At 38.9% G+C, this 27148-nt stretch overlaps 1 protein-coding gene across 1 annotated transcript in view; it reads left to right on the top strand.

Moving 5' to 3' along the window:
• lingo1a (leucine rich repeat and Ig domain containing 1a) overlaps positions 1 to 27148 on the top strand; it is a 282863-nt gene that overhangs the window by 102578 nt on the left and 153137 nt on the right. The gene's annotated exons all lie outside the window — the stretch shown is intronic.

Genomic DNA, 27148 nt, shown 5'->3' with positions numbered 1-27148 from the left:
AGCAGAGAGGGTGAAAACCCGACACAGCTCCAAGCACCTTCTGTTTGAACTGTTTATGGCCCAGTGCAGCTGCTGCTGAGACCCTCCACATAGAAGCAGCTTCAGCTATGTTATCATGGAATGCCTAAATAAATGGGGAGGCGTGGAGCTGTTTCCTTAGAGCGTGGATGGCTCTGTACAAGGGTGCAGGGCCACACGCTCTGCTCATGAGCTACATTGAATCCTGTCTCTGTTTGATTCCTTGCTTCTTGTCCTGTTTAATAGATAGTTTGGTGTTTGAACCTGAAACACACTTATTCACACAAAATGATTATTTCCTTCTGTAATTAATATTCTGGTTCCTACAATATATATAAATATATATCAATACAGTCTGCAAGGGATACAGTCCATGAAGCACACATGATTGTGTGTGCTGCTGGTCCACTAATACTACTAACCTTTAACAGTTAATTTTACTCGTTTTCATTAAATTACTAGTTTTTATGTAACTTTTCTTATTTTGTTTTACTTTATTTTTTATTCTTGTGTGTTATTTAATGTGTTCAGTGACACAATGTAAACAGTTCCGCAGACGCTATGAGACCTGAACATGAGTGAGTGGTTGGAGTAAAAATCGTCCCTAATAACGACTGCTTTATGTCACTGCTGAATTATTCCTTTTTTTATTTTTTTTTTTATTTTTTTTTTAGCCCTGCGGCATGCGAGTAGCCTTGTTTTCGCTCGCCATTATGTAGGGAATGGGGCGGTCGAAAGCAACAAACGAGGCCACATGATTAAGTGGAGATACAAAGCTGCTGTGTCAGCAGACAAAAAAACATATATGGTTGTGTCCTTTGGGATGGGGACGGTTCACGGCCGAAAAGCTTTGCTGTGATGTCATGGTAACAGCAGAGGACCGCCTCCGTGTTTGATTCGCCGTACAAAATGTCATCTGGCCTTGTGGTGGTCTCTTCCAAAACCTTCACAAACAGGTCCCAGTCTTTCAAAATGTGCGTGAGTCATGTGACCCGCAAACATTTTCGCAGTGAAAAAGTAAGCAGATAAACAGCAGGTGAGCGTACAGTACAAGGCTAAAACAGTTTGGAGGAATGATAATGAACTTCCTTGGCAGCTATTCATGATGCTGCAAGGGCGTGAAACACAGCATTTTGAAGTATATCCAGTGTAAAATGTAGAAATTAAAATATTCAATTTAAATCAAAACAAAACCAAAATATTATATATATATATATATATATATTTTAATACAAACCCCTTTTCCTTATGAGTTGGGAAATTGTGTTACATGTAAATATAAACGGAATACAATGATTTTCTAATCCTTTTCAACCCATATTCAATTGAATGCACTACAAAGACAAGATATTTGATGTTCAAACTCATAAACTTTTTTTTTGTTGCAAATAATCATTAACTTAGAACTTCATGGCTGCAACACATGCCAAAGTAGTTGGGAAAGGGCATGTTCACCACTGTGTTACGTCACCTTTTTTTTCAACAACACTCAATAAACGTTTGGGAACCGAGGAAACTAATTGTTGAAGCTTTGAAAGTGGAATTCTTTACCATTCTTGCTTGATGTACAGCTTAAGTTGTTCAACAGTCTGGGGTCTTATTGGCGTAGTTTACGCTTCATAATGCGCCACACATTTTTGATGAAAGACATGACTGGACTGCAGGCGGGCCAGGAAAGTACCCGCACTCTTTTACTACGAAGCCACGCTGTTGTAACAAGTGGCTTTGCATTGTTTTGCTGAAATAAGCAGGGGCGTCCATGATAACGTTGCTTGGATGACAACATATGTTGCTCCAAAACCTGTATGGACCATTCAGCATTAATGGTGCCTTCACAAATGTGTAAGTTACCCATGCTTTGGGCATTAATACACTCCCATACCATCAAAGATGCTAGCTTTTGAACTTTGCGCCACGGTTTCCAAATATAATTTGAAATGCGGACTCGTCAGACCACAGAATACTTTTCCATCTTAGATGAACTCAGGTCCAGGTGTTTTTGGGTGTTGTTGATAAATGGCTTTCGCTTTGCATAGTAGAGTTTTAACTTGCACTTACCGATGTAGCGACCAACTGTAGTTACTGACAGTGGTTTTATGAAGTGTTCCTGAGCCCATGTGTTGATATCCTTTACACACTGATGTCGGTTTTTAATGCAGTACCGCCTGAGGGATCAAAAGTCCGTAATACCATCGCTTACGTGCCGTGATTTCTCCAGATTCTCAGAGCCTTTTGATGATTTTACGGACCGTAGATGGTAAAATCACTAAATTCCTCGCAATAGCTCGTTGAGAAATGTTGTTCTAAAACTGTTTGACAATTTGCTTACAAATTGGTGACTCTCGCCCCATCCTCGTTTGTGAATTACTTAGCATTTCATGGAAGCTGCTTTTATACCCAATCATGGCACCCACCTGTTCCCAAATTAGCCTGCACACCTGTCGGATGTTCCAAATAAGTGTTAGGTGAGCATTCGTCAACTTTATTAGTATGTATTGCCACCTTTCCCAACGTTTTTGTCTCGTGTTTCTGGCATCAAATTCTAAAGTTAATGATTATTTGCAAAAAAAAGATTTTTTTTATCAGTTTTAACATCAAATATGTTGTCTTTGTAGCATATTCAACTGAATTTGGGTTGAAAAAGATTTGCAAATCATTGTATTCCGTTTATATTTACATCTAACACAATTTCCAAACTCATTTGGAAACGGGGTTTGTATAAATATATATAAATATATATATATATATATATATATATATATATATATATATATATATATATATATATATGTATATATATATATATATATATATAAATATATATATATATATATATATACATATGTGCTTATATGTATGTAGATATGTACATATATGTGTGTATCTATGTATATATATATATATATATATTATAAATACACACACACACATATATATATGTGTATATATATATATATATTTTTTTTATTTTTTTTTTGCAACGTAGCGCACTGAACAATCTGTCATCTTTAAAAACGCTTTGAAGTTTCCATCAATCCATTTCCTACCGCTTGTCCCTCTCCATACATATATACTGTATGTATAGTTTTATTACTATTTGTAGCTTATACATTTACGGTAAATATTTTACAACGTAACACAATTGAACAATCTGTAATCTTTAAAAACGCTATGAAGTTTCACTTACACTAAAATAGGCTCGGCGGGTCAGTCAAAGGTGTGATTTATTTGTTGCCAATGACATGAAAATGTAGTTTTTTTGTAATCCTCCCTAAGTCCTCTTCACTTATTCATTGATGGATTGCTCATCCTTTAATGCAATTGGACTTGACCTGCTGCAGTCCCCTGACGAGGATTTCTATCGGGGGCCCAGTTAAAACGCTGCCCTCCTAATTAGCGGCGGGACAAGTGCAGCGCCTCTCCGCTGCACGGACGCCGACCGTCGCCCAAACCTTGCAGGTCCCCCTAAATACCTTGATTGGGTTGTACTTTCAAATGAAGTTATGAAAATGAATGGGTGAGGGGAGGGGGGTGCAGGAGTCGTGAACCGTGAAAGGCTCCGGCAGCTCATAATTGCTTTAGCATGTCAGAGGCTCTCGTCGTCTCGCGGGGTTGGAGGACTTGTTTTGCCTCCATTGTGGGTTGACAATGGGCCCAGGCAGACTTGTGTAACATTCCCACACCTGCGCCATGAACACGAGTCTGCACAATGGACATCAGCCGTGTTTTTAAGGTGACATTTGTCCCCTTTTGTTTGTTGAGGCGTGCTTTGACATTGTGTGTGTTTGTAACAGCACTGCAGATATCAACATGGGTCAAAAATAGATCCACATACCTTTAATTAAAAGAACAGTAAACCCAGCTGATATTATTATTGGAATCAGATTTTTATTATCCACCGGCGTTTGCCGTTTGTCCACAGGGATGGGTGGCTTTCACATTTGAACCAATACGCTACCAATTTCTGGTACCTGGGAATTAATATCGCTAATCAACGGTACCAATTTTTGGTACTTTTGTTCATTTCTTAATGATGAAAATCTCATTTAGAGGGGAAAATTATCACAATTTCAGAAGGGTTAAAACCAATAAAAATCAGTTCCCAGTGGCTTATTTTATTTTTCGAATTTTTTTACAAAATGTTATCCCTAAAAAAAGCTTTAACGTGCTTGATTTTCGCTATTTGCTTAAGCCACTGTTCATTTCCCTGTGACGTCACATAGCGATTCCAATACAAACAATGGCGAATAGCACAGCAAGATATAGCGACATTAGCTCGGATTCAGACTCGGATTTCAGCGGCTTAAGCGATTCAACAGATTACGCATGTATTGAAACAGATGGTTGGAGTATGGAGGCAGATAGCGAAAACGAAATTGAAGAAGAAACTGAAGCTATTGAGCGAATAGCTATTGACGGTAAAATGTGCGGACTTACCAATCAGGACTTTCGCATTGACATTGGATCAACTTAAATCCGTCGATTGGTAAGTGTTTGTTTGGCATTAAATGTGGGTGGAAGGAAACGCTGGATGTAAATATAGTTTCAAATGTACATACAGGTAGCCTAAATAGCATGTTAGCATTGATTAGCTGGCAGTCATGCCGCGACCAAGTATATCTGATTAGCACATACAGTAAGTCAACAACATCAACAACACTCACCTTTGTAATTTTGTTGACTTTATCGTTGGGAATGCATCTGCTTTGAGTGTCGCAGGATAGCCAGACATTCTTGTCATCTCTGTGCCATCTCTGTCGTAGCATCGCCGGTAAAAACCAAACGGGGGACTTTTGCATGGTCTGTATAACATGAAATGGTGGTTCTTGGCTCAAAATTTGGCTTAGATTATGTTTTACAGACCGTTTTCAGGATGCTTGATCTTGTGGGCGGTCTTATTTACGTCACTCCACTCCGACTGCGTCTTCTCCCCGCTATCTTTCTTGTTGTTTTTCTAGCTCTTCCATAGCGTGTTTACTGACAGATGTACGTTACAACTGTACGCTACTTTGTATTAGAAATGGCAACAGCCGAGGATGCATGTGCCTGTACGAGCCAGTCTGCTCCACAACAAGACAGACTAAAAAAAGGAGCTTAATGACTACAAGGGCGAACTCGCGAAACGCCCTATGAATAAATGTATACCATATATGGATAATCAGATGACGTCATCCGGGCTAAAAAACATAACAGGACGAGCAAATTCCAAAATGGCTTTTTTGGGGAAGTACAAAGGAAGATGAGATTGTTTCATGAATACCTCCACAATGCCTCAACCGGTTGATTTTACTTTTTCGGGAAATATGCAGATCCTAAATACACAAAAACAGGTACCAGTGGGTAAGAAAACTTGGTTTTGTATAATAGGTCCCCTTTCAGTTGAATGTGGCAGTCTTGTCTTCCGTTGAGTCCTACAAAGTGTTAATAATGTAAGCATTTTCCTTCTAATAAGTATGGGTACCGTCACCATATGAACCGTAACAGTACCAATGCCTGGTACCTGGGAGTCGAGACAGGGATTCAATGGTACCCATTTCCAGTGCTTTTGTATGTGTTGATATATATATGTATGTGTTGATTTATACATGTATATATATATATATATATATATATATATATATATATATATATATATATATATATATATATATATATATACATATATATATATATATATATATATATATATATATATATATATATATATATATATATATATATATATATATATGTATATATATATATAAATATATATATATGTATATATATACATATATATATCAACACATACAAAAGCACTGGAAAATGTTAAAACAGCATGGCTTCGTAAAAAACAGAGCACGGGTACTTTCCTGGCCCGTCTGCAGTCCAGACCTGTCTCCCATTGAAAATGTGTGGCGTATTATGAAGCGTAAAATACAACAGCGGAGACCCCGGACTGTTGAACGACTGATGCTCTACGTAAAACAATAATGGGAAATAATTCCACCTGAAAAGCTTCAACAATTAGTTTCCTCAGTTCCCAAACGTTTATTGAGTGTTGTTAAAAAAAAGTTGATGTAACACAGTGATGAACATGCCCTTTCCCAACTACTTTGGCACGTGTTGTAGCTATGAAATTCTAAGTTAATGATTATTTGCGAAAAAAATTAATAAATAAAATGTATGAGTTTGAACATCAAATATTTCGTATTTGTAGTGCATTCAACTGAATATGATGTGGTCCTGATGGCTTCATCTGACCGGGATCTTCAGCTCTCGCTGGATCGGTTCGCAGCCGAGTGTGAAGCGACCGGAATGAGAATCAGCACCTCCAAGTCCGAGTCCATGGTTCTCGCCCGGAAAAGGGTGGAGACCCTGCCCCAAGTGGAGGAGTTCAAGTACCTAGGAGTCTTGTTCACGAGTGAGGGAAGAGTGGATCGTGAGATCGACAGGCGGATCGGTGCGGCGTCTTCAGTAACGAGGACGTTGTACCGGTCCGTTGTGGTGAAGAAGGAGCTGAGCCGGAAGGCAAAGCTCTCAATTTACCGGTCGATCTACGTTCCCATCCTCACCTATGGTCATGAGCTTTGGGTCATGACCGAAAGGATAAGATCACGGGTACAAGCGGCTGAAATGAGTTTCCTCCGCCGTGTGGCGGGGCTCTCCCTTAGAGATAGGGTGAGAAGCTCTGCCATCCGGGAGGAACTCAAAGTAAAGCCGCTGCTCCTTCACATCGAGAGGAGCCAGATGAGGTGGTTCGGGCATCTGGTCAGGATGCCACCCGAACGCCTCCCTAGGGAGATGTTTAGGGCACGTCCAACCGGTAGGAGGCCACGGGGAAGACCCAGGACACGTTGGGAAGACTATGTCTCCCGGCTGGCCTGGGAACGCCTCGGGATCCCCCGGGAAGAGCTAGACGAAGTGGCTGGGGATAGGGAAGTCTGGGTTTCCCTGCTCAGGCTGCTGCCCCCGCGACCCGACCTCGGATAAGCGGAAGATGATGGATGGATGGATGGATCAACTGAATATGGGTTGAAAAGGATTTGCAAATCATTTTCTGTATGTCCCCATAATGAACCTAACCGAGGTAGTACTTTTTGGGGGCAAAGGTACTTTGGTTTTTGTACTTGGCTATTAATTATTTCCTGGATTCTATAGTGGCCTCATCTTCTTTATCAAAATGCTCAAACTTCCAACTTTTTTTTTCTTTTTTTTTTTTTAATGGTTCACATGACACGTGTTTGTTTTTTGCGGCATTTCCCACTAGTTCTAGTTCCGTGCTCTTATTTTGTTGCATCTGTTTCCTGTTTTGCCTTGGATGTCTTCCCTTAACCCCTGTGGTGTGTTCACTAATCACGACTAATAAGTCGTCACTAGGATGAAATGTAACCTGTACTCTTTATTATAGTGTATTATTATCATTATTATTATTATTATTATTATTATTATTATTATTATTATTATTATTATTATTATCATTATTAATATTATTGTGAACATTATTGTTATTATTATTATTATATATTCCCGTGCATCTAATTTAGCTCTTCCCCATTTCCCGTTGTTAATTTTTATTTGTTTGGTACTTTGTTTTTTGCCTATAGATTTGCTGTGTGGGCATGATTAAAGATGGATTAAAGGCTTTTTCCCCCTTGCAAATCGCCTGTCTGTGCATCCTGGGTGTCCGGCCTGAACGGATTTTGACATCTTTGACCCAATGGTGGGTCAAAATAACCCAACATTATGGGTCAAAATAACCCATCTTTGGGCCAAATATGTCATGTCGGATGTTTTCACGGCTAAAAGCACAGAGAATGATTCATCGACATGTGTTTTTTTTTTTGTTTTGGACCCAGGTAGAGAAACTGATTTGTTACATTATTTTGTACAATGACCGAGACGCTATCAGAAAGTTGTTTTTTGTTGTTGTTTGTTTTTTGTTTAAAACTGAGGTCATGCATAAATCAGTAGGTTTTTAAAAACTGGAGGTAGCACTGTAGCAAAGAGCTGTCTCTTGGCTAATTGTTATGCTTTACACTGCAAACATCCCTGCCATTAGTTAACGTACAGTAGGAAGACAACAACAAAGTTGAAGGTTAGCAATGAATGGGGTAAAGGGGCCCTCACCGAGATTCTTTCAGGAGCCCCAGAATCCCTAGCAACAGCCCTGCCCGCAATGTATTATTTGATATGATAATCATAATAAAACTTGTTCAAAACAGGTCAAAAGTCAGAAAAGCCCCCTATGATTTCATGGAGATGGCCTAAAAACAGGGGTGTCAAACATACGGTCCTGGGGCCGTACCAGGCCCTCGGACAGGTTTAATTCGGACGGCTAGATCGGTTTGCTCAATATAAAAAAGAGACGCATTTTTTTTATGAAATAAACTGCTGTTCTAAATGTGTCCACTGGGTGTCGCAAATGAAGTACCAATGTAAAACACATCACGGTGTGTTTGAAGGTGACTCCTCAGCTGACTTTAAGTGCCCTCTGGCTTGACTGCTGCTATTCCGGTCAGCACAGGTGGAAGCAATCAGCCGCCCTGGTTGTGGCTGGCAGCAGATGGCGGCATTAGCGACGCACAATACCTTCTTTCATTGTAAATGATCCACTCAATGAATAAAATAACGAAATTGTAAGATGCAAAGACTTAAGTCATCTTTTTAGAGTTCCATGCAGCGCTCGCCATGGGTTAAATGCATGATGCGCACCCTGAACTCCATTGTAAAAATGTGTTTGTTTGTTCTATTATATGTTATGCTTAAACTTGTAGTTGTGTTACCTTAATTTTGGCTATGGTGTCATTTTGATAGTTGTTTGTTTATTTTATAATGGTTATATTTAATTGATAATACATTAATGTGTTGTGGCAGTTGCGGATTAGTTTGAGGAAACACTCGATTGCTTTTTCAAACATGTTAATGGTGAACTGCCGAAATGAGTATTCAAAACAGGAAGTGCTTGAAAAGTAATGGTTTTGTAAAAACACAGAGAGAAAGTCTAAGTTCATTGTGTTTTTCAGGGTGTTTCGGAAAACGACACCATATTTTCCTCGGAATTGTTTAACTAACTTGAAGTGTTTTGCCAAGGGGATTATTTGTGATGTGTACATTTTCAGAATGTGCCCGCTCTATTTTTGGCCAAAGTAAGACAAAGAAAACAGTCTGATGTCGTCTTTATATTTAAGTTATCATGCCATGATTTTAGCAGTCTGCCCCGTGTTGGAACAGGTTTCCCTTCATCCGGCCCCTGAGCTGAAATTAGTTTGACATCACTGACCTAAAAGTATATTATAAAAAAATTGATTCCTACTTGAGAAGGAAAAAAACCAAAATAATAATAATGATTGATACATTCTTTGTGCTTGTTTCATGTTAAAATTGTGCTGTTTTCAGGTGATAGGGATCCATTCATTTGTTTAAATTTTATGGTTGACGTTGCTGTGAAATATCAATGTTTTGAGTGAAGTACCAAATAAGCTATGACATTTTTAATGGTATTAAGATGCATTATTTTACTTGGTTAAAAACCTTCAATTTCCACCTTTTCCTTCACCAGAGCATTAAAGGCCTACTGAAATTAGATTTTCTTATTTAAACGGGGATAGCAGGTCCATCCTATGTGTCATACTTGATCATTTCGCGATATTGCCATACTTTTGCTGAAAGAATTTAGTAGAGAACATCGACGATAAAGTTTGCAACTTTTGGTCGCTAATAAAAAAGCCTTGCCTTTACCGGAAGTATGTGTGAGTGGCGTCACGAGTTGCAGGGCTCCACACATATTCACATTGTTTTTAATGGGAGCCACCAGCAGTAAGAGCAATTCGGACCGAGAAAGCGACAATTTCCCCATTAATTTGAGCGAGGATGAAAGATTTGTGAATTCGGATATTAAAGTGAAGGACTAGAAAAAAATAAAAAAACGACAGCTCCTGGCGGCAGCAGTGTGAGTGTTTCAGATGTAATTAGACACATTTAATAGGATAATTCTGGAAGATCCCTTATCTGCTTATAGTTTTAATAGTGTTTTAGTGAGATTTTAAAGATTGTAAATATTGTAAAGACATACCTCGAGGTCGGATGGCTGCGGTGAACACGAAGTGTCTCATAGAGAAGCCGAGGAGCCAAGCTCACAGCTGCCGCTGCTGCAGGACGACAAATAATCCAATGATGTCTCCGGTAAGATATACATCAAAATTTCCCCATCCAAAAACATGCTGGTTGACATAGAGAAAACAAGTTCGCTTGACCGCTCCGCTTCACAACAAACAAAGAAACATCGGCTGTGTCTCGGTGCTAAAGACAGCTGCAATACACCGCTTTCCACCAACAGCATTGTTCTTTATAGTCTCCATTATTAAATTAACAAATTGCAAAAGATTCAGCAACACAGATGTCCAAAATACTGTGTAATTATGCGGTTAAAGCAGACGACTTAGCCGCGAGTGGTGCAGCTGCTAATATTTCCTAACAGTCCGTGACGTCACGCGTACACGTCATCATTCCGCAACGTTTTCAACAAGAAACTCCCGGGAAATTTAAAATTGCAATTTAGTAAACTAAAAAGGCCGTATTGTCATGTGTTGCAATGTTAATATTTCATCATTGATATATAAACTATCAGACTGCGTGCTGGGTAGTAGTGGGTTTCAGTAGGCCTTTAATGGATATATATTTTTTTTTCCATCACTTGAAGTCGCTTATCAAAATGTCCATCAGTGACGCGCGGCGTTGCCGTGGGAGACAGGCCGCTTTAATTACAATGGATGCAAGCGCTGTAATAGAAGTAGGAAACGGCTTTCCAAGGTAATGCCCCCCACATCCCCCCGTATCCCAATTAAACATCTGGTTAAAGCACAGGAAAGGTTTATCATTCATAAAAATAAAATAGATTACAAAAAAAAATAATAAAACTCCCATGATGGCTGCGAGGCTGAGAGCAAAGTAGCAATCAGGTCAATGAAGTATCCCGAGAGTGCAGTGAGGGTTAAGTGTCTTGCTGGGAGGCATCTTCTCGCTGTTAATTGTTGAGAGACAAGAACAGGAAATCCTTTACTCCTTTTCCCTCCCCTGTGCTGGAAATTTCGCATTGGCACGGAAAAAAAGGGGGAAGTATTGCTGTAATGAAGGACACACTGGAATAAAGTCTCTCCTTCAGTGGAGATAAACTGTTATGATTTTGGACTCGTCCGTTCTTTAGTTTGAGCACTATCTCGTCTCCATGGTTTCACATTGGTCCCAGGTACTCTTGTTTCAACGCACACCGGTTTCTCATTTGATTGCTTGTGTATTTGAGCCCGCTTGCGACCTCAGTTCTACCTGGATGGTTTGTTTGCTCCACGCGACTTACATGTTGGTATTTCTTTCTTATCTTTACTAGTGCTAAGTTTCGTCTAAGATTCTCGTGCGCTCGACAAGCTCATTTTGGACTCGGTTTTCGTTGCTAGTTTTAGCTTAGCTACCGTGCGTTCTGCACGCCATTGTTTTGTCATTTTGTACCAGTGTTATTTTATTTTTGTATTAAATCAAGTCTTACCTGCAACTCCTGCCTGTCTCGTGCATCCACAATCCGTCGCCTATGCGTCAAAAACCATCCAGCAAAAAGTCGCCTCGCAGAGGACCAACTAGAGCTGGGGTCACCAACGCGGTGCCCGCGGGCACCAGGTAGCCAGTAAGGACCAGATGAGTCGCCCGCTGGCCTGTTCTAAAAGTAGCTCAAATTGCAGCACTTAGCAGTGAGCTGCCTCTATTTTTTTAATTCAATTTATTTACTAGCAAGCTGGTCTTGATTTGCTCGACATTTTTAATTCTAAGAGAGACAAAACTCAAAGAGAATTTGAAAATCCGAGAAAATATTTTAAAGACTTGGTCTTCACTTTTTTAAATAAATTAATAAATTTTTTTACTTTGCTTCTTATAACTTTCAGAAAGACAATTTTAGAGAAAAAAATACAACCTTAAAAATTATTTTAGGATTTTTAAACACGTATACCTTTTTCCCTTTTTAAATTCCTTCCTCTTCTTTCCTGACAATTTAAATCAATGTTCAAGTCAATTTTTTTTGTTTTATTGTAAAGAATAATGCATACATTTTAATTCAATTCTTCATTTTAGCTTCTGTTTTTTCGACGAAGAATATTTGTGAAATATTTTTTCAAACTTATTATGATTAAAATTCAAAAAAATTATTCTGGCAAATCTAGAAAATCTGTAGAATCAAATTTAAATATTGTTTCAAAGTCTTTTGAATTTATTTTACATTTTTTGTTCTGGAAAATCAAGAAGAAAACATGATTTGTCTTTGTTAAAAATATAGCAAGGTCCAATTTGTTATATATTCTAACAAAGTGCAGATTGGATTTTAACCTATTTAAAACATGTCATCAAAGTTCTAAAATTAATCTTAATGAGGAAAAATTACTAATGATGTTTCATAAATACTTTTTTAAATGTTTTCAGAAAGATTCGAATGAGCTAGTTTTTCTCTTAATTTTTTCGGTTGAATTTGGAATTTTAAAGAGTCGAAATTGAAGATAAACTATGTTTCAAAATTTAACTTTCATTTTTTTTGTGTTTCCTCCTCTTTTAAACCGTTCAATTAAGTGTTTTTTTCATAATTTATTCTCTACAAAAAAACCTTCCGTAAAAAGGAAAAAAAATGGAAGACGGAATGACAAACAGAAATACCCATTTTTTATATATATACATTTATTTATTAAAGGTAAATTGAGCAAATTGGCTATTTCTGGCAATTTATTTAAGTGTGTATCAAATTGGTAGCCCTTCGTATTAATCAGTACCCAAGAAGTAGCTCTTGGTTTCAAAAATGTTGGTGACCCCTGACCTAGAGTCTTCCCCTCGCCAAGCCGCAAATACTTTTTTTCCGGACAGCAGCTCGCAGACAACAGCCTAGTACTCTTCCCTGAAGTTTGGTAGTCTTGTTTTTTCGCCATTTTCTAATCACTCTTCCGACTGGGCTGTAAGGCCGGAGCATACCTCGGTGAATGATGGACACAATTCCAAAATAAGTGCAGTTCCCCCTAAAGTTAAAGTTAAAAGTTAAAGTACCAAGGATTGCCACACACACACTAGGTGTGGCAAAATTATTGTCTGCATTTGACCCATCACCCTTGATCACTCCCTGGGAGGTGAGGGGAGCAGTGAGCAGCAGCAGTGGCCGTGCCCAGGAATATTTGTGGTGATTTAAGGCGTACAATACTCACCCAAGGCCAATTGCACTGACTCTGAAAATATTCTGAAGTCAGACATGCTTTTTTACCTGCAACTACATGTGTGTGTGTGTGTGTGTGTGTGTGTAATGACAATACATCCTTTAGTTAATAGGATGTCTGTATTATTTAATGACAGCTGCCACATTAGAAATTATTACAATCCAAAATAAGACTGGATAAGCCATTCCACCCAATCAGTGAAATTTACTTTCTTGCATTGTATATATATATATATATATATATATATATATATATATATATATATATATATATATATATATATATATATATATATATATATAGATATATATAGATATATATAGATGTATGTATGTATGTATATATATATATATATATATATATGTATATATATATACATATATATATATATACATATATACATATATATATATATATATATATATATATATATATATATATATATATATATATATATATATATATGTGTATGTAGTTATGTGTGTTAGTCCGTCTGCCTCACAATACGAAGATCCTGCAGTCCTGGGTTCATTCCCAGGCTCGGGATCTTTCTGTGTGGAGTTTGCATGTCCTCCCCGTGAATGCATGGGTTCCCTCCGGGTTCTCCGGCTTCCTCCCACTTCCAAAGACATGCACCTGGGGATAGGTTGATTGGCAACACTAAATTGGCCCTAGTGTGTGAATGTTGTCTGTCTTATCTGTGTTGGCCCTGCGATGAGGTGGGGACTTGTCCAGGGTGTACCCCGCCTTCCGCTAGATTGTAGCTGAGATAGGCGCCAACGCCCCCCGCGACCCCTAAAGGGAATAAGCGGTAGAAAATGGTTGGATGGATATATATATATATATATATATATATATATATATATATATATATATATATATATATATATATATATATATATATATATATATATATATATATATATATATGTGTGTGTATGCATATGTATTTTTGTTTTTTTACTCCAAGGTGTTTCGATTTTTTTTTTTTTTTTACTGCTTATTCTGATACAAATCATCTATGACTAATATTGACACTACCAATCTTTATTTTGTTCTTTTGTGTCCAGGAAACTATGCCCATATTTTGAAAATAATAACAAAAAAAATATTTTTGGAAGATAAAAATGTGAATGTAAACACTTTAATATTAATAATACACTGACATTACTAAGGGTGTTCTTATAAGTAACTATTCTTAATTGATTAAACAAAAAAAACAGGGTTTTTTTTGTTAAGTAATAGAGACATTTATCACAGCTGTTCATTTATTTCAGGGAGGAATGTAGTTAATCATTGTTGTTAAAAATTATGTATTTTGAATCTAGAATCAATTTTGAATTGAATCCTGCGGTGCTCGAAGATTCACTGTTGTTATGCTCTTTCATGACTCTTAATAATCTACTTTATTTCCTGTTAGTATCTGCTTACTTTCCATTGTAAAACGTTACTTAGCACTTATTTTTTTAAGCTATCTTAGCGACTCGTTTAGCATGCCTTATTGTCTACTTTGGCTTGTTCGTACTCGGTGTGTTACATGTTCAGCCTCATCCTCCAGTGATCATAGTACATGCTTTCAGCCTTTTTACTGAAATGTAATAACAGGAGTGAGTGTTCAAGCATGGAATGGGTAAATACATGAAATATAGCCATGTGGTATGTATGACCATTTGCAAATACAATTATTTAAAATATATATATATTAAGGTAATTTAAAAATAAAACAAACTTAAAAAGCGTTTTTGTGAAAAATATGTGTGCCAAGTTTCTCAGGAGATATTCTATATTTTTACATACAAATGCTGGAGCTCCTTTTAGACACATGTAATACCCAGGTCAAATACCCTAATTTCTTTGGTGCTAAATTAACCACAACTTTATCTTAAGTTAAGCCTCGCGCATCCATGCGACTTGGATACTGGCCGGAAGTAGGTGGGTGGCCGAGGGTGGATTTGGATCTCTTGGTTGCATTGTTGGGTCGGCTCCTGTCTCTGGCCATGCTTCCATGCGTGGAACCCTGCAGAGGCCACCACAGGGTATATGTATGATATGTATTTATTTATTTTTTTATATTTTACTTTTGTGGCTGTGTGTAAGAAGTGGCTGGTTGCCTCAGCTCTGCTCTTTTAAAGGCCTACTGAAACCCACTACTACCGACCACGCAGTCTGATAGTTTATATATCAATGATGAAATTTAACATTGCAACACATGCCAATACGGCCGGTTTAGTTTACTAAATTGCAATTTAAAATTTCGCGCGAAAGTATCATGCAAAAACATTGCGGTATGATGATGCGTGCGCGTGACGTCACGCATTGTAGAGGACACTTTGGTCCAGCACCGTTCACAGCTATAAGTCGTCTCTTTTCATTGCATAATTCCACAGTATTCTGGACATCTGTGTTGCTGAATATTTTGCAATTTGTTCAATTAATAATGGAGACGTCAAAGAAGAAAGATGTAGGTGGGAAGCGGTGTATTGCGGCCGCCTTTGGCAACACAAACCCAGCCCGTGTTTCCTTGTTTACATTCCCGAAAGATGACGGTGAAGCTTTACTATGGAACAGAGCGGTCGGTCAAGCCAACATGGTTCCCTACCACATGTTAACCGGCAGGTTCCGGTGAGAAAATGGTGGTAATTAGTCGGCTCTTACCGTAGACATGAGCAGAGAGCTTGCGTCGTTCCTCCTGCACCTGTCAAAGAGGCAGCTGCGGACTTTCTTGCCTCCTCCCACCGGCCGCCCCCGACCGTCGGATGCTTCCACCGTGGAGGAAGCATCGGCTGCCTTCGCCTCGTCGAGAAACTTGGCTTCCTTCAGAGACACTGGCGGTCACCACACCTGAGGACATACCCTTCCGACTTTCAAGTTGTACAGGTACGACCATATAATCGCACTAAAACACTAGTAGCACAATAGGCAGATAAGGGATTTTCCATAATTATCCTAGTAAATCTGTCTAATAACATCTGAATCGCTCTGCCGTCTAGTTTAATTTTTTTTTTCTAGTCCTTCACTCTCACTTTCCTCATCCACTAATCTTTCATCCTCGCTCAAATTAATGGGGAAATTGTCGCTTTCTCGGTCCGAATCGCCATCGCTACTGGTGGCCATGATTGTAAACAATGCGCTCCACAACCCCCGACGTCACGCGCACATCTTTTGCTTCTTCCGGTACAGGCAAGGCTTTTTTATTAGCGACCAAAAGTTGCAAACTTTATCGTCAATGTTCTCTACTAAATCCTTTCAGCAAAATTATGGCAATATCGCAAAATGATCAAGTATGACACATAGAATGGACCTGCTTTCCCTGTTTAAATAAGAAAATCTCATTTCAGTAGGCCTTTAATGTCGTTAATGTCCTTTGTGTTCTTTGATGTTTCACTCTCAAACACATGTTTACTTGTGCTATGGCTATGAGCCCCCCCCCCCCCCCCCCCTTGATCTCTGTTAGGACCCCCTCTCCTTTTTTTTTTCTCATTTTATTAAAGTATTTATGATTCTAATTCGGAACTTTAGCACCTCATAAAACAAAATGTCGCTACTCGTTTAGCGTGTCCCCCAAATTATGTTTTAAAAAAACAAACTTATATACCTTGTCTATTCGCGTTCTACTGCAAATGAATATTGGCTCAAAATATTGGTTATTGGCCTCCTTGACTACTAATAATCGGCCATGAAAAAGCCATATGAGTCGGCCTGTAGTGGGTTACTGTTTTCATAGATTGCTAGATATATAGATAGGTATATAGTGTCATGCCAGTAATTCAGTTTTAAGTTTGATCATGTTTGTTTTGTTTTTGGACTCTTGTTTCCCGTTTTACACTTCCTGGTTTTGTTTGTTTCCATAGTAACCCATTAGTTTTCACCTGGTCTCCAAGCCACGCCCAGCCCTCAGCCCCACACCTGTTTTTAATCATCATAGCTGCTATTTATACCATTTTGTTTCTGTCCTCGTCCTGGGAACTTTGCTATTTGCTTTCCGCCTTCATGCCTGCTATTGCATTGCCTACATATTCTACTCATTCTCCATGCCCACGATCACCTGCCACGCACCTTGCTATTCTTGCCTCCCTTTTTTTTGTCACAATAAGTGTTTTGTTTTAATTGTTTATAGTCATGCCATCTTGCTGTTTATGTTCATAGTTCATTCATGCCATCGTGCAAGTGTTTTTGTTTCCTGTTTGTATTTTGTAGTCTAGTAATATACCTCCTTGTGAGCGCCCTTTGTTTTGATTATTTTTGTATCTAGTGTATTATTAAATTATCATCATGTACCTGAATTCACGCCTAGCTCGTCCTGTAATCACTCTGCGTCGAAGGAGCAAAACCAATCCATGAATTGGTCCTGACATATAGTACTTTATTTAAAAAATAAAAATTCCAGCAGCAGTGTACAGAATTGAGATCAAATTTAAAAAGTATATAAATAAATATATAAATAAGAACAAAAAATAAAAAGCAACAATAAGGATAAAAATATACCAGTAAGAATAAAAATATAACAAAAGAAACTAAGCAGTAGTGACCATGTTGTGAAAAAGTATTGCGCTTTTTTTTGTTGCAATTTATTTCAGTATTGTTATTGTTTTGCATCCCCTGTCAACCTAATATCTATTTAAAGTGATGGTCATATACGATATATGTAAAAATGGTTTAAAAACACGCCGCCATGAAGCAAAATACTGGCAGCGGCATGGGCGGGACTAATTGTGTTTAAGTCAGGGGTGTCAAATTCAAATACAGAGTGGGCCAAAATTTAAAACTGAACAGAGCCACGGGCCAAGGTTGAACAAATTAACCTTTAAATAGGGACCCAAACAAGTTTTGCATTGAATATTGAACAAGCAAGGCTTATATAAGGTTATAACGTTATAGTGACATGTAAAATCGAGTTTTAAATAATAATCATTAAAACATATCAATGGCATATCAAATAAAATTTAAATAAAAATTGAATGCCTCTTTTCTATTTGCAGCCCATTGAGGTAAATATCAAAATAAACTTTTTCCACAGGCTAATAATACATTTGCAAATAAAATAACAATAACACATTAATCAAACATTCAAGCCTTGAAGTAGCAAGAGAAAGTGCATGAGTAAAACATTAATTATTGCTGGGGGGGGGGGGTTATTGTAGCGTCCCGGAAGAGTTAGTGCTGCAAGGGGTTCTGGGTATTTGTTCTGTTGTGTTTATGTGCAGATGTTCTCCCGAAATGTGTTCGTTATTCTTGTTTGGTGTGGGTTCACAGTGGGGCGTATATTTGTAAGATTGATAAAGTTGTTTATACGGCCAACCTTAGTGTGACCTGTATGGCTGTTGAACAAGTATGCATTGCATTCACTTGTGTGCGTGTGTGTGTAAAAGCTGCATATATTATGCGACTGGGTTGGCACGCTATTTCTATGTAGGAAAAGCAGACGTAACGACAGGTTGTAGAGAACGCTAAAAGCAGTGCCCTTAATGCATGCCCCCAATATTGTCGTCCGGGTAGAAATAGGGAGAAATTCGGGAGAATGTTTACCCCGGGAGATTTTCGGGAGGGGCACTGAAATTTGGGAGTCCGGGAAAATCGGGAGGGTTGGCAAGTATGAGTATTAGTGGTGAGTATTAGCTGTATAAAACCGGCAGGCAAGCTCTAATGTTACTTTCATACTGCCTCAAGGGCCAAATGAAATTACATGGCGGGCCAAATTTGGCCCGGGGGGCCAGAGTTTGACACCCATGGTTTAAGTCATGAAGTATTGCCCTATGACGATACAACGTCGATGATATTTGTATTCCATGTATGCTATTCTAGCACCCTTTTTGAGCACCAAAGACGTTGTCGTCATGGTCGTTGCAGAGGGAGGGTATGGAGGCGCATGAAGCCACCGAGGCCGACGCCGCGTTCTCCTCGCTCACTTTGGGCAGCGGCGGGGGTGGCGTCGACGCGGTTTTTTTTTTCCCCCTGCACGGTTCGTGGTGAGAGCTAATCCTGTTGGAAATAGAAATGTTTGCTGCCTTGGGATGAAGGGATGGGGGGACGGGGGCGGGGTTTGCGAGCGAGATGCCACCGGCCCCAAGGAGTCAGTCATCCATGTGCACGCGGAGAGATAGCCTAATCTTGTCACAGACACGTGGCGGTGGTGTTGCAGGGGGGGTAGGAATCAAAGTCTCAAGCGCTCGCCGGCAAAGACTGCCGCTTGCCGAGGTGATACGGGGAGCTCATGCTGGAAACGGAGAACTTGTTTTTTTTTTTCTTCTTCAGGAGCTTTGCGGCCCGCTGAGCTCCAATTTGCTTAGGCACGCATTTGTTGTGTCACGCGTGGCAAGAGCTTCCTGTCATGGGTAGGATTGTTGCCATCATCATCGTTTACCAAAGTCTACTTGACCGTCTCTAGAGGCGCCCCCGTTATCTTTTATCGTCTGCACAGTATATGTGCAGCATTGCTGTAAAGGCCTCACTTTGTTCGGAAACATAGAACTCTTTGACTTAACTCCTGCATATCAATCAATCAATGTTCATTTATATAGCCCTGAATCACCAGTGTCTCAAAGGGCTTGTAAAACGTTGCAAAACCCCTCTTACAATACATCCAGCCAAGGAAAAAGTAACTATTATAATAAACACACATCTGGGTTTCTTATAATAGTTATTTATTCCTTGGCTGGATATATTTTGAAGGTGGTTTTGCACCATTTGCCCTGCGATCAGGTGGCAAACTTGTCCAGGGTGTAAGAAGCTTTCCGCCAGAATGCAGCTGAGATAGGCTCCAGCGACCCCGTTCCCCAGGACCCCAAGAGGGACAAACGGTAGAAAATGGATGGGTGGGCACATCAGGGTTTCCCGTATATGTCATTGATCATGGCGACCCACCACGGCAAAATAAAAGCCGCCACAACATACAAATGAGGTGTTTTGAAAACAAAATAAAGTATGAATGGATATACAGTACAAGCCAAAAGTTTGGACACATCTTCTTTATTCAATGTGTTTTCTTTGTTTTCATGACTATTTACTTTATAGATCAGGGGTCCCCAAACTTTTTGACCCGGCGGTCACATTGGGTTAAAATATCAGGGCCATTTATATATATATATATATATATATATATATATATATATATATATATATATATATATACATACATACATATATATATATATATTTATATATATATATATATATATATATATATATATATATATATATATATATATATATGTATATATATATATATATATATAAATATATATATATATATATATATATATATATATATATATGATATCATGTCATCAATTAGAAAATGCATTTTTTTGCCTGAGTGGCTAGGAGACTCTGACAGTAACAAGCAACAAGCGGTAGAAAATGGATTAGAAAGGACAGATTTAAAAAAAATTAAATAAATGAAAAAAATAAAAAAAATAAAAATAAAAAAACATTTTTTAACTTGGGACTAAGTACGTAACTCCACATGTGTTCATTCATAGTTTTGATGCCTTCAGTGAAAATCTACAATGTAATATATATATATATATATATATATATATATATATATATATATATATATATATATATATATATACATATATATATATATATGTATATATATATATATGTATATATGTATATGATGCCTATTATTTACGCACTTCGACTACTGAGGCACCGAAAGTTTGTAAAGTGTAACAATTCTAGGATTCCTTGTAGCTTAGCTACATTTAATCGAGACTACCTTGTAGCTTAGTTTACTATATTTTCCAATTAGCTTCTACATCATCACACTTCCCAAAATAGAATTTCTTCTTTTGTCTACCTTTATTTTTTTCGGCTGCCTAAACCTCCTTGGTGCATTATGTCCACGCGCCACAGAATGGGCGGGGCAATATCCACCTGTACGTTTTAGATATCACTAGGTCGATATTTTATCATTTTTATTCCTTCTTTTAGAGACTGTGTCAATATGTGATAATTTGATGACAAAACACAATTAATTCTGGCGTGATCATGTATATAGAATTATACATATCCAATATTGGATCTGTACATCAAACTTTGAGTGTACTAATTGATAAAACATATTTATTTTTAAATGTATGTGTATTATTTCTTCATCGCAGATTATGCAAACTGTATGACATCATATTGACCACACCCCCTGCCAGCCCCCGCCCACAGTTATGTTGGCAATCTGGGGGAAAGCCTCTAGATCGCAAATTTGAGGATACTTTAGAGTGGTCAGTGTCCAGCTTGTATAACAGTAAATACTTTTTACTGAAAATGAGTCAACACAGTCATTATTGTTTGGATAGTTGGTGACACGAGTCACATTATAATAGTGTCTTACCTGAAGTTAATGGTGGTGATTGCATGAGTGCTGCCGAAAATTGTGGAGCTGCGGTTCATCGAGGGGAATTATTATCGGAATAGCGTCTACACAAGTGAGTAGCATGAGAACTGTGTCCGGCCCACAGTTAAGCATGATCCGAGACTACATGAATGCTGCCGGCAGCTGGGGAACTGTGGTTCAATGTAGGAAATTAATGCAGAAATAGCTGGCAACACAAGCAAAATATATACAGTGTCTGACTTTCCCACCGTCAAGCATGGTGGTTGTGCTTCATGGATTGACGCAGCACGAGTGCCAGAATGTGGGGATCTGCGGTTCTTGTAGAGGAGTCATTTTCTAAATAGCTGGCAACACTATGGAGAAAATGGGGAGCTGTGGTTCAATGCGGGAAATTAATGCAGAAAAAGCCGGCAATACAAGCGAAAGATATATTTGGCTTGCCCACTGTCAATCATGGTGGTTGTGTGTCATGGTTTGAGGCAGCACGAGTGCCAGGATGTGGGGATCTGCGGTTCTTGTAGAGGAGTTATTTTCTAAATAGCTGGCAACACTATGGAGAAATTTGTGAGCTGCGGTTCATTGAGGGGAATTATTATCGGAACAGCGTCAACACAAGCGAGTACCATGAAAATTGTGTCTGGCCTACAGTTAAGAATGGTCCGAGATTACATGAATGCTGCCGGCAACCGGGAAGCTGGGGTTCAATGAGGGAAATTACTGCAGAAATAGCTGGCAACACAAGTGAAAGATAATTGTGGCTTGCCCGCTGTCAAGCATGGTGGTTGTGTGTCATGGTTTCAGGCAGCACGAGTGCCTGAATGTGGGGATCTGTGGTTCTTTTCTAAATAGCTGGCAACACTATAGAGAAATCAGGGTTCTGCGGTTACGATCGGAATAGCCTACAACATGGTGGTAGTGTGTCATGGTTTCAGGCAGCATGAGTGCCAGTATGTGGGGAACTGTGGTTCTTTTCTAAATAGCTGGCAACACTATGGAGAAATTAGTGAGCTGCGGTTCATTGAGGGGAATTATTACCGGAACAGCGTCAACACAAGCGAGTACCATGAAAATCTTGTCTGGCCTACAGTTAAGCATGATCCGAGATTACATGAATGCTGCCGGCAACTGGGGAGCTGTGGTTCAATGAGGGAAATTACTGCAGAAATAGCTGGCAACACAAGTGAAAGATAATTGTGGCTTGCCCGCTGTCAAGCATAGTGTTTTTGGGTCATGGTTTGAGGCAGCACGAGTGCCTGAATGTGGGGATCTGTGGTTCTTTTCTAAATAGCTGGCAACACTATAGAGAAATCAGGGTTCTGCGGTTACGATCGGAATAGCCTACAACATGCTGGTAGTGTGTCATGGTTTCAGGCAGCATGAGTGCCAGTATGTAGGGATCTGCAGTTCTTTTCCGTAGAGAAAATGGGGAGCTGCGGTTACGATCGGAAAAGCCTGCAACACAATTGAGTGGCATGATAATTGTGCTTTGCCCAGAGTTAAGTATGATCTGGGACTGCATGATTGCTGCCGGCAACTGCGGAGCTGTGGTTCATTGAGCGGAATTTTTTTCAAAGCAATTTGGCAACACAATTAAATAGATCGTTAGGTCTTGCTTACATTCAGGTGTTGTTAGCATCATGGCCTGGGGCTGCACGAGTGCCGCCAGAACATGGAAAGCCGCATTTTTTAATAGTAAATTAGCCTGCAACACGAATGTGAAGTCAAGCACTGTTTTTTTTGTGATTCCACAATTGCCGACTGCACTTGGGTAGCTGCGGTTCTTTAAGAGACCATATCTAAAGAGCTGTCATGGTCTGACGCACGAGTGCAGTCGACTGTGGGAGCTGCAGTCTATCGAGGGGAAACGATGAATTCCAACATGTTTAGTGACATTGTGAAGCTGAGCATGAGTCCCATTGCTACTTTCCAGGTCTGTGTTTTGTCAATAATTGATCGTTGGAGGTGTTATAAATAACGTGCATCACTGAGGTTGTCCTGTGGTCTTAAATTGTCAGCTCAGCACCATGACTACTTGCTATTCAGCATGCATGGGAGCGAGACTGATATTCTCCGAGGTTCCGTCATGGTGAAGGAGTGGCAGGAATAATTTTTTCACGACCAAGCTGACGGCTTTCAAGTGGGGGCGGAAGGGGGTGGGTGGGTGAAAAATATGCCAAAACCCCTCTTCAGACGCTCCGCTTGCTTCTTAAAATACTCAGCTGACGAGGATCCCGGCAGCTTCCGTGGGCAAAGCGGGGATGGGGAGTGTCAGCATATGTGGAACTGAAGCGTCTTCCTTTTTAGTGCTTGAACACAACACTGAGAGATGCGCTCAAATGCGCGGCGCCCTGCTCGCCGAGTGCACTAACAAGGACTTTGTGTCTTAAAATAGCTGAATCCTCAAGTAAACTCAGCAAGGCTATGTTTTTGGTTTTTTTTGGCATGAAGCATTATTTCAATCAAACAAGCTCCCTTTGAGGATTACTATTTTATCAATCCACTAATTTTGGCTGAAAGACGAGACTTCAAAAAACTGATGCCCAGCCGAATTGCGATTCTTATTCATCGAAATCGATTTTTTTTTTTTACATTTTTGAACTGTTTGGCCACAATACCCAGCAATATGTTTGGAGGAGAAAAAAAGGTGAGGTCTTTAATCCCAGGAACACCATGCATACTGTCAAGCATGGTGGGGGTAGTATTGTGCTCTGGGACTGTTTTGCTGCCAATGGAACTGGTGCTTTACAGAGAGTAAATGGGACAATGAAAAAGGAGGATTACCTCCAAATTCTTCAGGACAACCTAAAATTATCAGCTCAGAGGTTGGGTCTTGGGCACAGTTGGGTGTTCCAACAGGACAATGACCCCAAACATACATCAAAAGTGGTAAAGGAATGGCTAAATCAGGCTAGAATGACAGTTTTAGAATGGCCTTCCCAATGTTCTGACTTAAACGTGTGGACAATGCTGAAGAAACAAGTCCACGTCAGAAAACCAACACATTTAGCTGAACTGCACCAATTTTGTCAAGAGGAGTGGTCAACAATTAAACCAGAAGCTTGTAGATGGCTACCAAAAGCACCTTATTGCAGTGAAACTTGCCAAGGGACATGTAACCCGTAAGCACCAGATGAGTCGCCCGCTGGCCTGTTCTAAAAATAGCTCAAATAGCAGCACTTACCAGTGAGCTGCCTCTATTTTTTTAAATTGTATTTATTTACTAGCAAGCTTTGCTTTGCTCGACATGTTTAATTCTAAGAGAGACAAAACTCAAATAGAATTAGAAAATCCGATAAAATATTTTAAAGACTTGGTCTTCAACTGTTTAAATAAATTAATTTATTTTTTTTACTTTGCTTCTTATAACTTTTAGAAAGACAATTTTAGAGTAAAAATACAACCTTAAAAATGATTTTAGGATTTTTAAACGCATATACCTTTTTACCTTTTACATTCCTTCCTCTTCTTTCTTGACAATTTAAGTCAATGTTCAAGTAAATGCATTTTTTTATTGTAAAGCATAATAAATACATTTTATTTTAATTCTTCATTTTAGCTTTTTTTTTTCGACGAAGAATATTTGTGAAATATTTTTTCAAACTTATTATGATTAAATCTATAAACTTATTATGATTAAATCTATAAACTTATTATGATTAAATCTAGAAAACCTTTACATTTAAATTTAAATTTAATTTTTGTTCTGGAAAATCTAGAAGATATAATGATTCGTCTTTGTTAGAAACATAGCTTGGTCCAATTTGTTATATATTCTAACAACGTGCAGATTGGATTTTAACCTATTTAAAACATGTCATCAAACTTCTAATATTAATCTTAATCAGGAAAAATCACTAATGATGTTCCAAAAAATTGTTTTTAAATTTTTTCAAAAAGATTCAAATCAGCTAGTTTTTCTCTTAATTTTTTCGGTTGAATTTTGAATTTTAAAGAGTCGAAATTGAAGATAAACTATGTTTAAAAATGTAATTTTCATTTTTTTCCTGTTTCCTCCTCTTTTAAAACTATCAACTAAGTGTTTTTTAATCATTTATTGTCTACAAAAAACCTTCTGTAAAAGGAAAAAAAAATTCCGACAGAAAACCCCTTTTTTTTTATATGTATATACATTTATTTATTAAAGGTATTTTTGAACAAATTGGCTATTTCTGGCAATTTATTTAAGTGTGTATCAAACTGGTTGCACTTTGCATTAATCAGTACCCAATAAGTAGCTCTTGGTTTCAGAAAGGTTGGTGACCCCTGCTTTAGAGGATATGTGCATTGCATATATGCTAGCGTGTCTTCTAAAGTATTTTGACCACACCCAATGGGCCCCATATATGTTTTTACGTCAATGAGAATGTAGCATCTTTGCTGAAACAAGAGATACGAGATGACTGGAAGGTGCAAAACGATAAGCGCTCACAGGTTGCATGCTATCAGTTGGCGAACACGGCGTTGAAACGTCTCCCTCGCTCCCGTATCAACTTGACGCCAACAATACGCACATGCCCCACTTGTCTCTCTGCGGGTGTGAGACGATCACGCTTTGGAAATTTAAAAATATGTTGTGGCGAGGAGGGGGCTCGGACACGGCCACGGTTGAATCATTCATTCCTCACGGGTGGAGGGGGTGGAGGGTGTTGCAAAATACAATCCCCTTTCCAATGATGCAAACAGATTTCTGTCACATCTTATGTAAAAGCCCCTCGGTTTATTTCAACAAAGGCATGAACTTCTGTTTTTTTTTTTTCTTCTTCGCCGGCTCTGAGTTGTAAAACTAAGTGTTGGAACATCTGTGTGTGAGTAATTTGCCGCCACTAATAGAGACACCCTTTTTTTTTTTTTTTCCTTCCTGGGCAAGATGTCCCAGCCCTCATCTGCCTCATTAGTGGCACAACAATTACTTTTCAGAGCAGGATATCTGGCTGCAGAACCACGCTAGCATCTGTGCTGCGGCTCAAATGTCACATCGCACCACAATGTTCAGCATCGGCTGCAAACACACATTATTACCGAGGTGTAATACCTACTTCGGCCATAAGGGCCAACCCACAGCTGTAGATGACATTGTTGGTGAATACTTCAGAATATACACTATATTGACAAAAGTATTTTCCCACCTGCCTTGACTCACATAAGTGCCGTCCCATTCCTAACCCATAGTGTTCAATATGATGTCAGTCCACATTTTGCAGCTATTACAGCTCCAACTCTTCTGGGAAGGCTGTCCACAAGGTTGCGGAGTTTGCTTATAGGAATTGTCCACCATTTTTTCCAAAAGCGCATTGATGAGGTCACACACTGATGTTGGTCGAGAAGGCCTGGCTCTCAGTCTCCGTTCTAATTCATCCCGAAGGTGTTCTACTGGGTTCAGGTTAGGACTCTGTGCAGGCCAGTCAAGTTCATCCACACCACACTCTTTAATCCATGTCTTTATCTACCTTGCTTTGTGCACTGGTGCACAGTCATGGTGGAAGAGGAAGGGGCCCGCTCCAAACTGTTCCCATAAGGTTGGGAGCATGGAATCGTCCAAAATGTTTTGGTATCCTAGAACATTCAAAGTTCCTTT

Source organism: Nerophis ophidion, linkage group LG03 (genome assembly GCF_033978795.1).
Source record: "Nerophis ophidion isolate RoL-2023_Sa linkage group LG03, RoL_Noph_v1.0, whole genome shotgun sequence".
Lineage (NCBI taxonomy): Eukaryota > Metazoa > Chordata > Actinopteri > Syngnathiformes > Syngnathidae > Nerophis > Nerophis ophidion.
The sequence above is the reverse complement of the archived record's forward strand: the minus strand, read 5'-3'. Positions and strand labels throughout refer to the sequence as shown.